This window comes from Diadema setosum, chromosome 5 (genome assembly GCF_964275005.1).
Source record: "Diadema setosum chromosome 5, eeDiaSeto1, whole genome shotgun sequence".
In the NCBI taxonomy this organism is placed as follows: Eukaryota; Metazoa; Echinodermata; class Echinoidea; order Diadematoida; family Diadematidae; genus Diadema; species Diadema setosum.
In genome coordinates, this window is record NC_092689.1 from 42,127,879 (window position 1) to 42,142,750 (window position 14,872).

Genomic DNA, 14,872 nt, shown 5'->3' on the forward strand with positions numbered 1-14,872 from the left:
CTCCTTCAATTGGCGGAAGATTCTTGCAGACTGTGTTATTTACACTATAATACAGTTTATTCACAGATATTTACAGGCACTTTATATAACAAATTTGAAGAAAATGACTAGCCACTATGATCAACCGCTAAGGGCTTATACACTTGTAAAATTTTGCTTAGCCCCGGACCAACGGTGGGGCTATAAGGGGGGGCCTTAGCCCCACCGTTGGTACGGGACTATCCTTAGCCCACTTTCTGTTTGCACTCGTTTTTGCCAAAGTGGGCTAGCCCCACCGATGGTACGGTACTATCTGGCCCTGCAAAATAGCAGGGGTTAGCACCGCAATTGCGGTGCCAAGCAAGTGAGTGTAAACAGAACGAAAAAATAATCCTGGGCTAAGCGACGGAGACGAAGTCCGACCACAGAACTCTTGAGTCCGACCCTCAATGACCAATCAGAAACGAGGTAATCAAGTGCTGCCGGTGCGTGCGTGTACGTGTACAGTACACAGCGTAATTATGAATATTCATGTGGTTTGGAAAATCCGGGGCTAAGAAACTAATACGAGTGTAAAAAGGTCAGTTTTCTCCTTAGCCCCGGACAAGAGATAGTACGGGACTAATTGGCGAGTGTAAAAAGCTGAAAAAATTGGTACGGGACTAACGATAGTCCTGGGTCAGAGAAAGCCCGGGGTTAAAGAAACACAAGTGTAAAAAGCCCTTAAGTCGGTTACGGAATGATCCCACAGAAACGCGCTGAAACAATTTCCGACGACAGGGAATTCCAGCTCCCTTTACAGTTCTTGGAAAGAACAAATGGCGATGCGATTTAGTTCTCGAGTATGGTACCTGATAGGAATATGATTGTGTGGCTCTCGTCAACTGAGTAACCTGTTTAACATTTTCACACCTCATGTCACTCTCGTGCTTCAATTCCCCTACACATACTGTCTAAATCATTTTATACAGTGTATAAATATCGAAAGCGACTGCCGCTATTCATGAAGTAATTATTATGAGTACTATACGGAAATACACTGTCAGTGTCAGATACTGTATATTGTTTCTTCGCAGAACTGATAACCAAACAGATAACAGAACTGAGGGGCTTGTGCCGAAAGGGTGGGTTGGGTGGTGGCGCGTCGCGTTAATGGGAACACCACCCTTCGTCCAAAGCCCCCCCCCCCCCGGTTTGCCGAAGGGTGCGTGGGAGCGTTGGGTCGCGTCGCGTTGACTGGAACCCCACCCTTCGTCCAAAGCCCCCCCCCCCCCCCCGTTTTGCCGAAAGGGTGCGTTGGTACTTTTCTCATGTAATATTAAAAGACGAGTTTTTATATCTAACCTTCAACAACCATTTCAAAGAGGTTATCGTCCGGATCGGTTACACTCTATTACCACTTGGTCTACAGCCAGTTGGTATAATAGACTGTTTAATATCAGCTGGTCTAATAACCAGTTGGTCTAGTCATCATTCGTCCAATTACTGTTTGGTCTACAGCCAGTTGGTCTAATAGACTGTTTAATATCAGTTGGTCTAATAACCAGTTGGTCTAGTCATCATTTCGTCCAATTACTGTTTGGTCTAATTATTTGGTTTAATAGCTCTTTGGTCTACAGTCAATTCGTCTAATAATAGCCATTTGGTCTATTTTTGGTCTATTATGAGTTGGTCTAATCCATTTCGTCTAATCATCAATGGTCTAAATAAAACCAATTTGTCCAATATAAATTTGGTGTACACATCTATAAAAAGGCCCCCCCCCCCAAAAAAAAAAAAAAATAGCCCAGTTGGTCATATAGACGAAACGATGATTGGACCAAATGGTACCTGATTAGACCAGGAGGCTGGCTATTAGACCAAATGACATAAGATCAATGGTTATTAGACTAAATGGGTGTAGACTAAATGATGATAGACAGAGGCTAGACCAACTGGCAAAGGACCAAAATTAATGAGTGTACACCAAATTTATATTGGACAAATTTGGTTTTATTTAGACCATTTGATGATTAGACGAAATGGAATTAGACCAACTCATAATAGACCAAATCGGTATTTGATGATATAAATTGGTGTTAGACCAAAATAGACCAAATGGCTATTATTAGACGAATTGACTGTAGACCAATAGTAATAAACCAAATAACAATTAGACCAAGCAGTAATTGGACGAAATGATGACTAGACCAACTGGTTATTAGACCAACTGATATTAAACAGTCTATTAGACCAACTGGCTGTAGACCAAGTGGTAATAGAGTGTAAACCGATCCGGACGATAGCCTCTTTGAAATGGTTGTTTGAAGGTTGAATATAAATTCAAAACTCGTCTTTTAATATTTATACATGAGAAAAAGTACCAACGCACCCTTTCGGCAAAACGGGGGGGGGGGGGGGGGGGCTTGGACGAGGGTGGGGTTCCAGTCAACGCGACGCGACCCAACGCTCCCAACGCACCCTTTCGGCAAAACCGGGGGCTTTGGACGAAGGGTGGTGTTCCCATTAACGCGACGCGCCACCACCCAACCCACCCTTTCGGCACAAGCCGAACTGAGGTGGTCCTCCTCCCACACGATGGAGCTTTTGCATTTTTTAGAACCGAAATTCAGCGATCTGGTGTACACTTTTAGGGGATCATTTCGAAAATTTTAATAAAAAAAGGAGATAAAATGAATATTCAAAGACATTGCAAATTAATGTGCATAAAAGGGCTGAGCTGTCACCTCTTTTTCGCGTGTGTGTTTATCGTGTATAATTTTCATAGAGCTGGAACAAAGGGGTGTGAAGCTTCTGCATTTATTTTTCTGAACTGATATTTAACGATCTGATGCACATTTTTAGGGAAATAAATGAAAAATGTTCAATCCATTAAATAAGAAAAATGCTGACTGTCTGTATGAGTGTGAAAAGGCTAAATATATTTCCACTTTTGCGTCATTTCACTTTAGTGAAGCAGGCCTATAATATACTATAAGTCTTTTGAGATGGTCAGAAGGGGGATCGAGGGTGTGGGAGGCGGGGGGGGGGGGGGTTGATGGTGTGGGAGGGGGTTATCTCCCTCCCACAATAGGGAGATTTTTCATTTTTAGGGTGCCAGCTTGCGATTTTAAAGGGTGTGTACAGTTCTGGTCGAGGTGAGGATTTAGCTTTTAACGTTTTGCGAGATATTCAGAAACCACTCTATGAGATGTCAAAGAGCATGCAGTTCTAAGGGGTATCAAAAGTTATTCGATGAAAATCGGTTTTGAAATGGCTGAGATATCCAAAAACAATGTGAAACAAAGAGATCCTAATAAAGTTGTGGCATGTCGCCTTTTATTATTAGCACTTTTTTGGATATCTCAGCCATTTGAAAACCAATTTTCATCAAATAAACGTTGAATCCTTCTTAAAATTACATGCTCTTTCATATTTCATAAGCGGCTTTTCATTATCTCACTTAGGAATGTTCAAAACATGAATCCCCACCTCAACCAGTACTGTACAGTCCTTTAAGCATACTTGCATGCTCTATTCTTTTTTAATAAATAATCTTTTTTTTTTTTTTGGGGGGGGGGGGGGGGGACTGCAGCCCATCCGCGCCCCAAGCACGCCGGAACACTTTTTTTTTTTTTTGGGGGGGGGGGGGGGGGGCAAAATCTCGATATTCACGTGACGGTGTGAGATCCTCGGCGAGTGAGCGAAGCGAGCGAGAGGGGGGGGGGGGTAGGGACTTTTTGTGGGGAGGGGGACGGTAGGGACTTTTTGTAAAAATGGAGTACAAAAGTCGCGTTTATAGAGCATTTAAAGCAAATTTCTAGGAAATTAAACAGTGGATAGAATCATTGCGAAGGACTATGATTATACGGGGGTACGGTGTGAGATCCTCGGTGAGGGAGCGAAGCGACCGAGCAGGGAGGGTGTGGAGGGGGATACCCTTCCCACGCATAGGGACTTTTTGTAATCCAGAACAGAGCATAAAAGTCGCGTTTATAGAGCATTTAAATGAAATTTCTAGGGAATTAAACGTGATAAAAAAAAATCACTGCGAAGGACTCGTGATAAAAAAAAATCACTGCGAAGGACTCTGATCATAACTTATGCAAACTATACAATTTAACTATAAGTATGGACAGAGCGAGAGAGCCACTCTCACTTTGCCATTCGTCTGAAATGTATTCATTAAAAGCAAAACAAAATTGCATATAGTTCGAGCAATGAAAATTATTCTTGTATTACAAGAAAGCATAGAAGAAAAGGAAAAATGTGTGGTTTACTAAAGGTATGTTCCACGGGGCACACTAGAGGACGCGAGGCTACCATCTATACACTAAATCTACTCATGAGTAGATATGGCCAGGTGCTGTTCGTTATTCCGAAGGTTCGTTATTCCGAAGTTCGTTAATCCGAAACACACAAATTCCCTATACCTATACGAACCTTCGGAATAACGAATCTTCGGAATAACGAACCTTCGGAATAACGAACCTTCGGACTATCGAAGAGCCTTCGAAATAACGAACCTTCGGAATAACGAGCTGTAACCGTAAATATTAGTCTATAGATATAATAATGTATATTGTTAGTGTATTATAAAGGGGCGAAAATTTTGCATTGTCAGTTATGAAATTGACAACTTGATTGCATACAAAAAATTGCATACAACATGAACGGATCTCCCTTTCAACCTTTCATCAAGTAAGATCATGATTTATTTCAATATTTCACTCAAAGTGTGCCAGAGATCGTTGGATTTCAATTCGAAAATGCAAAATCTCTCGTGCTTGGGAGGGGATACCCCCCCCCCCCCCTCCAACCCTCCCCCTCTGTGCTCCTTTCCTTCGCCTTAGTACACTTTTTTACATTTACAAAAAAATTCTGAATAATTCTAAGTGCACAAGACTTATCACTCACATTCCGAAAACTCAAAGTTCCTCATGCACAAGGGGAATATTCCCTTTTAATCAACCCTTTCCTCCCTCAGTTCCCCCGGATCAACTGTTTTTTTTTTTTTTTTTTATAATTTCCTAAATATTCCATCAAATATGCGTATACGAGATATCTCAATTTCAACTTTAAAAAGGCAAAAGCTCAATCGTATACGAGAAGGGTGGGGATCACTCGTCCACGCCTTCTCCCTGCAATGCCCCCCCCCCCCCGCATACAAGTAGATTGTGGCTACACTTTGAACATAAACAGTTTTCCAAATATGCAACAGAATGTGCACACCAAAACGTTTAACTGCAATCAGAAAAAATATTATACAAAATCTCCTTCACAGACCTGCTACACCTCTCTTCTGATTGACAAATACAGATATTCCCCCCCAAAAAAAAAAAAAGAAGTGTGCGCCAGATTGTTGAATTTCAGTTCTAAAACTGGAAAAAAGCTCCCTTGATGGGAGAGTATCTTGTCACCCTTCCATTGCTTGGTACCCACTATAGACTTAGTACACTTTGGGGAATGACAAATTCTGAATTTTCCACAAAAAGTGTGCTCCAGATCACTTTATTTCAATGCTAAAAACGCAAAAGATCAGTCAAGCTTTACCTCACAAGACTTTGTACATACACAGAGATGATGCACATTCACAATAAGAGCTAAATTCCTTGATTTTAACACTTCCTTGAAGAAGTATTGCACCAAAAGTTTGCACCAGATCGCTGAATTTCAGATCTGAAATGCAAAATCACCTTCGTGTTGGAGGAGAAATGACCCTTATCTACACCCTCGTGTGCATGCTTTTTCTGTTTGATTGCTGAACAGACAGCGTTCATGATATTCATCGTAAGAATTAATACAAGAACTAAATAATACCATTTACCTAAACAAATTGTTCAATGATAATCTACATCAAAATGCACTCAACAGAGAAAGAAAGTAAACACTTTTCGACGTCATATTTTCCATAGAAGATTTTAATGAAAGTCAATGTATTATATACCATATTAAAGGTAATTTAAATGGCTATTAAGCTAATAGGTTAATTGAAAAGAAACCCTTACGCTTGAGTGAGCATATTCGTTTTTGTCCTCCAAGGCACAAAATTAAAAATTGCAAAAATTTCAAATGCCCTTCACGATAACATTGACAGCAAAAGACCAGTTTAACACAATGAGAGACATGAATGAAATAGGAAAAATAAGTTTTTGTTCTCTTTATCTCTCGTAATAATCTCCAAGAAAAACAAAGTGGGAAACTAAACGGGTAAATATGAATTTTCTGTCACGTCAAACGTCATATGATATAGGGAATTACAAGCATTAATGAGCAGAATCTCTTCATTTATTTCTTTTAATCCAGTGATTTAAGAATCCATGTGACAATTTCAAGAACCAAACATTATTTACAATTTCCTAATTTAAAAACAAAGCTCAAATTTCTCCCATTTTTGTTAATTATTACTTCTTTTTTTATTTTATTTGAATTTAGATCTGATATAAGATGCTTTATTTTCCTCCATTATTTTTAGCCTTCATTGATCTTTTGGGCTTCAAAGATGTCATAGAGATCAAACGTTTATTTTTGCAACTTAATCTATTTTCAATTTGTGTGAAATGTGTTGTTTGTTCTTATCGTTCTATGGAAGAACACGCATACACATGAATGACAACTTGTTCAGTTTTGCAATTTTTACTTTTTTGCCCTGGAAGAGAAAAACAATGGTGTTCACTCATGCGTAAAGTTTGCCTTTTCGATGACCTACCAAGTTGATAGCCAATTAAATTACCTTTAATATGGTATATAATACATTAGCTTTCAGCCAAATATTCTATGAGAAATCTAAACTTCAAAAAAGCGTTTACTTTCTTTTTTTGCTGAGTGTATATTGCTACCTTAAAGAAATGGGACTATTTCCAGTTGATAAAACAAGCAAAAACATGCATCAAATTGCACCATTTGCGACATCAAAATGCAAAAGGTTCTCACCGTGGGAGGGGGAACACCCCTCCCACATCCTCCCCTCGCCCCTCGCTCCTCCGCTCGCTCGGGCTCAGTCGCGTTCATGTTAATCAGTGAATCTTAATACAAGAAGTTCATTTAAATGATACTATTTTATAGGCAAATAATTGTTCAATAATAATCTAAATCAAAATATAGGGTGGGACTGTTTCAAGTCGATATAACACGAAAAAACATGCATCAATTTGCACCATCATGCAACATCAAAATGCAAAAAGTTCTCACCCTGGGAGGGGGACACCCCCTCCCACACCCTCCCCATCCCCTTTCTCGCTCCGCTCGCTCGGGCTCAGTCGCATTCATGGTATTCGGTATAAGAATTAATAGAAGAAGTTTGTTTTACTAATACCATTCTATATAGGCAAATAACAATTCAATAATAATCTACATCAAAATACATCTGTATACAGCTACCTTAAATAGGTGGGATTGTTTCAAGTCGATAAAACACGCAAAAACACGCATCAAATTGCACCATTTAAGATACGAGAATGCAAAAAGTTCTCACCGTGGGAGGGGGATACCCCCTCTAACCCTCCCCCACCCCCCCCCCCCCCCTTCGCTCGCTCCGCTCGCTCGGGCTCAGTCGCGTTCATGATATTCAGTGTAAGAATTAATACAAGAAGCTTATTTTAATGATGCCATTTTATAGCCAAATTTTTCAATAATAATCTACATCAAAATGTACTGCCACCTTGAACAAGTGGGATTGTTTCAAGTCGATAAAACACGCAAAAACATGCACCAAAGATGCACCATTTAAGACACAAAATTGAAATAAGTTCTCACCGTGGGAGGGGGACACCCCCTCCCACCCCCCCCCCCCCCTCGGTCGCTCCACTCGCTCGGGTTCGGTCGCGTTCATGATATTCAGCGTAAGAATTAATACAAGAACTTTATTTAAATGATTCCATTTTATAGCAAAATTGTTTGATAATAATCGACATGAATATAATTGCTATATTAAACAAGTCGGACTGTTTCAAGTCGATAAAACGCGCAAAAACATGCATCAAATTGCACCACTTACAACATCAAAATGCAAAAAGTTCTCACAGTGGGAGACACCCCCTCCCACACCACCCTCCCCCCCCCCCCCCCACTCCTCGCTCGCTCCGCTCGCTCGGGCTCGGTCGCTTCGCTCCCTCACAGACAAACCGCCCCCAAATCCTGGCTACGCCGTTGTCCGGAGTCACATCACTGTGTTGCTTGCACCCATGTCCGTTTCCATGGTAGGTTGAGCACCCAATTTGGTACCCTCTCCATCCTCGTCTCGGCAGCCGGAGGGCTCCGGTTCCCCATCGTCGGACGATAGAGGCTCGTACCTGCCGACATTTTTTGATGAGCTATATACCTCTGCCCGTTTTTCTCCGTCCTACTGTCCGATTTCCTGATCCCATCATGTCCACAAATATTGATCACAAGCAGTATCAATAATCACCTCAACACATTCTCCATGTTTGAAAAGCAAGCACTTGGAGCAATTCCGTGAAAAATCAGATGTAATTTTGATGAATCTTTCTCACAGTAAGAACGGATAACGTCGTGACGTCGTTGTTGTTATCACTGCCAAATGTACCTTAAAGGACAAGAGAATGTAGCAATATTAGTAGAACACAACATCATTGAAAGTTTGATGAAAATCGGACAATCCGTTCAAAAGTTATGAATTTTTGAAGTTTTTGTGCAGTCACCGCTGGATGAGAAGACTACTGCAGTGTATGATGTCACATGCGTACAACAATATAAGGAAAATATAAAGAGAATTTCACAAAATTTCATCTTTTGAAAAAAGTACACATTCCCTTGACTCGTTACTGACATTATGTTATTGGTAATATTATTCCCATTGTCTTTAGAAGGAGACAAGTCAAGCGCTCTTTTATCGTGCGAAAAAAGTGAAAATACGTTGAATTTTCTTTACATTTTCTTTATACTGTTGTACTCATATGACATCACGAGCCTTAGTAGTCTCCTCATCCAGCAGTTCCAACACAAAAATTTTAAAAATTCATAACTTTGCATCGATTGTCCAATTTTCTTCAAACTTTCTCTGATGTGTTCTACTAATATTGCTGCATTCTCTCAATCCTTATGTTAATGAAGGTGAACTTGTCCTTTAAGAGGTTCTTTTGAAAGTCATTTGTTTTGACGTCAGAATCACATGATTTCCCATTCACAATTTTTACCCAAACGCAATGCTCTTAAAGGAATGTTTCTCATGGCAGCCATTTTGCATTTCAACATGGCAGTGTACCTACAGGACAGGAAGCAGTCGTGCCTACGCAATTCTCGCTATCGCCAATGACGTAAAAAGTACCCGGATGTGGTTTTTTCGTCAAGATTTAGTGCACTTGGTAGCAAGGGCACTTCCGGCGCGGGGCATAATTTGCACAACGCTAGCGTGCGCGTACGTGTACCTTACCTATAGCGCAGCGCCGACCACGGATACTAGTACAGTAGGCCGCTGTGTACCGCCCGAGCCAACGAGTGGCCAGGCCTGTCATACTCGTACACTGTAGTCCCCGCCGGTGGCCGGCCTTGCATTAGCATGTTGCACCATAGACAGAAATATCCGTCTGTCTGGAGGACTCTTTTATATTTTGCCATTAACGCTGTCCTCCGTAGACGGAGGGGATCGGTGAAGCAACAGACGCAGTCTCCGCGGAACATTCCCCGACGGATCCCGATATTTCGGTCAACATGCACCACTGCACGCAGCGCATAAGCTAATTACATAACACATACCGGTACGGCGTACTGCTTGATCATGCGATCGATGTGCACATCACAGATCAGACATCTCTGCATACGTTGAAAATATGCTGGAAAATATTCACCCACCTGGATATGCAGTATATCGTCATGGAATGCCCATCTTTTTTTTTTTCATTTGTTCTCTGTCGAAATGTCGCGAACACAATCGGGAACGAACAGTGATCTCGAACTTATCCTGTCTCCGAAGCAATTTCTTCCAAGTAAGTACGTACAATGTACGTAGGCACTATAGGCCTACTACCTAGTGCTACTATAATACTACCACTACTAGTAAGTCGCGCGTACAGGTACTGCGCTGTGGAGTCACCCGCAAACTTCACCCACGCGGCCACGTCACGTCTCGCATGCCAGTAAGGGTCCTATTTCTGCAGATTTTTTCATTTATTGTCGTGCGAACAACACATGGCAGCTTCGCAGCAACAACTATAGTCGTATTAACAGCAATTTCTTAAGAATGGAGAAATTTCAAATCATATTAAAGCTGTAATTCAAGTCGAGAAAACCGGAAGTACACGTAGAATACAGTCGGTTGTGTGTGTAAATAGCATTAGTCACGTATCACGCGCGTACGAACGGAAGTGACTTTGCTACCGGACTATCCCATAATGCACCGTAAATGACGCTTAAATCAACATCCGGGTACTTTCACGTCATTGGCGATAGCGAGAATTTACTGAAGTGATTGACTTTCACAGTGTTCCAGCATGCTTGCCTGGTTTGCAGTAAAGATCTTACTGCACCAAGGTATATGGTCGAAATCCATCTTGAATTTCAAGAGTGGCGGCCAGTGTGAATAATCCATTATTACAGAATGTATAGGCCCTATGTGCGTGTGTGTATTTAAAAGAATGTACACTGTACACCACCATAAACATTCATTATGTCTAAAAGTTGACTGTAACCAGAAATTTTACCTGAAAAACAGCCATTTTGAATGTTAAGATGGCCGCCTCGAAAGTGATCTGCAATTTCAGGGAGGGGAAAAGTGCATCTGAATGTTCAACATCATGAGCCCGGTTTATGCCCGAAATGTGAATTTTCTTTAAACCATTGCTTACAACATGAGATATGGGTCAAAATATACGTTCTGGTATGACGGCCATTTTGAATGTCAAGATAGCCACCTTCAATATCAAAATGAACCATCCTTTCAGAAAAAGGTGTTTCAGAATGTTTGAACGCATATACGCATGCTCTTTGCCCCAAATTAGAACCTTACACAATGTTTACGATATTAGATACAGGCCCAATTACATTTGTTATGGTGGCCATTTTGAATTTCAAGATGGCCGCCAACGAAAATGATCCGTCATTAAAAAAGAGTGTATATATTAGCATGTCTGACATCACAAGCATGCTTTTTGCCTTTTTGACTTTCCATTTTATAATGCTTACAACCATAGATATGGTAAGATTATATTTAGCAATGGTGGCCATTTTGCATTTCAAGATGGCTGCCTAAAAATTGTATCAACACTATTACATTATCAGAAAATGGTGTATCAGAATGTCTGACATTATAAACATGCATTTTGCATCAAATTTGAACCTTCTATGATGCTCACATTATGAGAATTGGGTCAAAATACAGTTTGTTATGGCAGGCATTTTGAAATTCAAAATGGGGGCTGAAGACATGGTCAGAAAAAATGGAACCATTTTTTTTTTCTTTTTTGGATTCAGCACCCACAAATTAACCAAGTTAGCACGAAAATCTCACGGGACCCAATATTTCGACAACAGCAGACTGTACCATGTAGACAGTGTTATTGAACAATTTTGCCTACATAAAGTTGTATCATTAAAACAAACTTCTTGATATTATCACACTGAATATCATGAACGTGACAGAGCCCGAGCGAGCAGATCGAGCGACTGCGGGAGGAGAGGGGGGGGGGGGGGGGGGGGGGTGGGACGGGTGTCCTCCCACGGTGAGAACTTTTTGCATTTTGATGTTTACATGATGCAGTTTGATGCATGTTTTTATCGACTTGAAACAGTCCCACTTGTAAGGTAGCAATACACTTTGATGTCGATTATTATTGAACAATTTGGCTATGCATTTAAATAAACTTCGTGTATTATTCTTACACTTAATTTCATGAACGCGACCGAACCCGAGCAAGCGGAGCGAGCAAGGGCCGGGGGGGGGGGGGGGGGGGGGGAAGAGTGTGGGCTGGAGTGTCCACCCTCCAAGGGTGAGAACTTTTTGCATTTGATGTTGTAATGGTGCAATTTGATGCATGTTTTTGCGTGTTTTATCGACTTGAAACAGTCCCATTTGTTTACGGTATAGCAGTATATTTATGATGTAGATTGTCATTGAACAATTTGCCTTAAATGGTGTCATCTAAATAAACTTCTTGTATTAATTCTTACACTGAATGTCATGAACGCGACCGAGCCCGAGGGAGTGGAGCGAGCGGGGAGGGGGGGCTAGAATTTTTTTGCATTTTTATGTTGTAAATGGTGCCATTTTATGCATGTTTGCGTGTTTTATCGAGTTGAAACAGTCCCACTTGTTTAAGGTAGCATTATATTTTGATGGAGATTACATTGAACAATGATTTGCCTATAAAATGGTATCATTTACATAAACTTATTGTATTAATTCTTACGATTAATATCATGAACGCTGTCTGTTAAGCAATCAAACAGAAAAAGCAAGCACACGAGGGTGTAGATAAAGGCCGTGTCACACCTTTCCGGCCAAGCCTTGCGTTCGACTTGCAAAAAACAATTTTTACTACCCGGAGGTCCCCGTAGATGATCTGCACATGACAGTACCTAGCACGTATCTCAACCGTAGTCGCCCGGAGGTGCGCACGCATATATATATATATATACAGTATATCTTTTTTTTTTTTTTTTTTTTTTTTTTTTTTTACCCGCAACCGTGTTTAGGCCCTGTCACACCTTTCCGGGCAAGCTACTCGGGCTTGTTACGTGTAGGGATTTTCTAGCATACCGGACATTCCTGAGGGCGGAAAAGGATTTGAGCGAGTCAGCGCATGTGTCTTACTTTTTTTTTTATGTGTTTTATTGAATTAAGTGAATTACAGCATTCACAAACAATTCGGAATGTGTGTCTTACTTGCTGGACGCGTTCTATAAATACTTGCGAGTATACTGTGTGACCTTTGTACCAGTCGCGTGGAGACTGACAACTCAGTGAAGGAATTCCTCTGATGGAATGGCTGAAATCCCACAGAATTTCATCATCTTGGCTGCATACGGGACTGCGAAGTACCTGCGTGGGAGTTGCCTGGGAAGTGCTGCCGCTAAGGGCCTCCTACTGGCGTTCTGGGTGGACCTCTCCGGGCATTCCCGCGACTCACCCGGAAAAAGTTTTTGTCATGCTCAAAACTTGGCTGCGGTTAAATCGGACTTGCGTGAGCACCTCCGGGCAACTACAGGCGAGATACGCGCTAGATACTGTCAGTTGCGGACCAACTGCGGAGAGCTCCGGGGAGTAAATTTGTTTCCCCGCAAGTCAAGCCGCAAAACTTCCCCAGATACGGTATGACATTCACAGACAAGGCATGAATGAAAATTGCAGACATTCTTGTTCACCCGCTGAAAATCTTCTACGTACTGGAAACTATACCTCCTCGCCACAAGCCCACGTAGCTTGCCCGGAACGGTGTGACACGGCTTAAAGGACAAGTTCACCTTCATAAACATAAGGATTGAGAGAATGCAGCAATGTTAGTAGAACACATCAGTTAAAGTTTGAGGAAAATTGGACAATCGATGCAAAAGTTATTATTTTTTTAAATTTTTGTGTTTACTAATGCACGTAAAAGATCCCGCTTCATTCATCCATCGCAAAAGAGCAGGGTGTTAACCCGGTGAAGTGGTCCCACCTCACATCCAACTGGACCCCATGGAAGACCAGCTTAACGTAGCTGAATATGGGCTATCCAGCCATCTTCTTAGATGGAAATGAACAAACAAACAAACCGCTGGATGAGGAGACTATTAAGGCTCGTGATATTGCTACATTCTCTCAATCCTTATGTTAATGAAGGTGAACTTGTCCTTTAATAATGTGTCTGATTGACTAAATGCCCCATTTAGACGATTTGGTTGAAGAGTTTACAATATTAGCCCTATATTCTAAAAAATCATGGGATAGTCATTTTAACAGAATAGGCTAATTCCCTGCATATGTTTTTGAAGTCACAGCACTTTTAGGCTGTATAATACACAGGGGAGAATTGGTGCTATCTTCCAGAAACAATGACTTTTGCATTTCTTGCTATGAGCATGATAATGAATTCTGTGGCTACCGTTGGTGTAGGCAGCTCCAAGCATTTAATTGAACATTTTATGCATACCCTCTGGAAATTACTACAATGTAATATACCACATCATATCATATCATATCAAAAATTAGGTTGTGAGAGTTTACGAGGTTTGCTCTCTGGATGTGTTGTATCAATACTCTATACGAGGGTAAAGTGGGAGATTGTTCCAGCTGGAGTCATCCATGCCAAACTTCTGGAAGGCATGGACCGTGTGATTGCACAATGTGCATGATTCCAGGTTTAAATACTTCTTGGTCCATTTGCTCTTTGAGACATCCTCAAATTTTCAACTTCAGCCAGCACCATGAAAGGCATGAAAAGCAGACCTTTATAGTTGTTTTTTTTCGCAACGAACTGCAGAACATAATCCCTCAATAATGTATAAATTGTACTTTTATAATTTCCTTTTTTTCCAGTGATGGAGGAGACATCATGCATCACACTTTTACTTTCAAATTAAAGAAAATGTTTGTTAATTCTTACATCACTGGGGAATTGCATTTCGAAAGCTCCTAACTGATTTCGTTGCTGCTAATGTCTTTGCTTTGTTTAATTTATTTCATAACCGTTATAATATATCACTCGTAGATAGTCCACTTCTCGGTAAGACCAAAGTCTCATGTGCCCTGGCATCGACCGCGTTGCCCCTCTGTCTTTCTCTGTCTTCCTGTCCCCTTCTGGCCTCTGACCTCCTGTTTATTCTTTCCACGCGTATGTAAGAGAGCAGCTTTGTTTCTGTCTGTGTGTGCATTTTTGTGCGTACTCGTTTTATGTTCTGTTTCCCGAGGATTATGTCAAATTGTCTCGTTGCATTATTACTATAATTTTCACGACTCACGAGGGGTCTGCATTCTACAAGC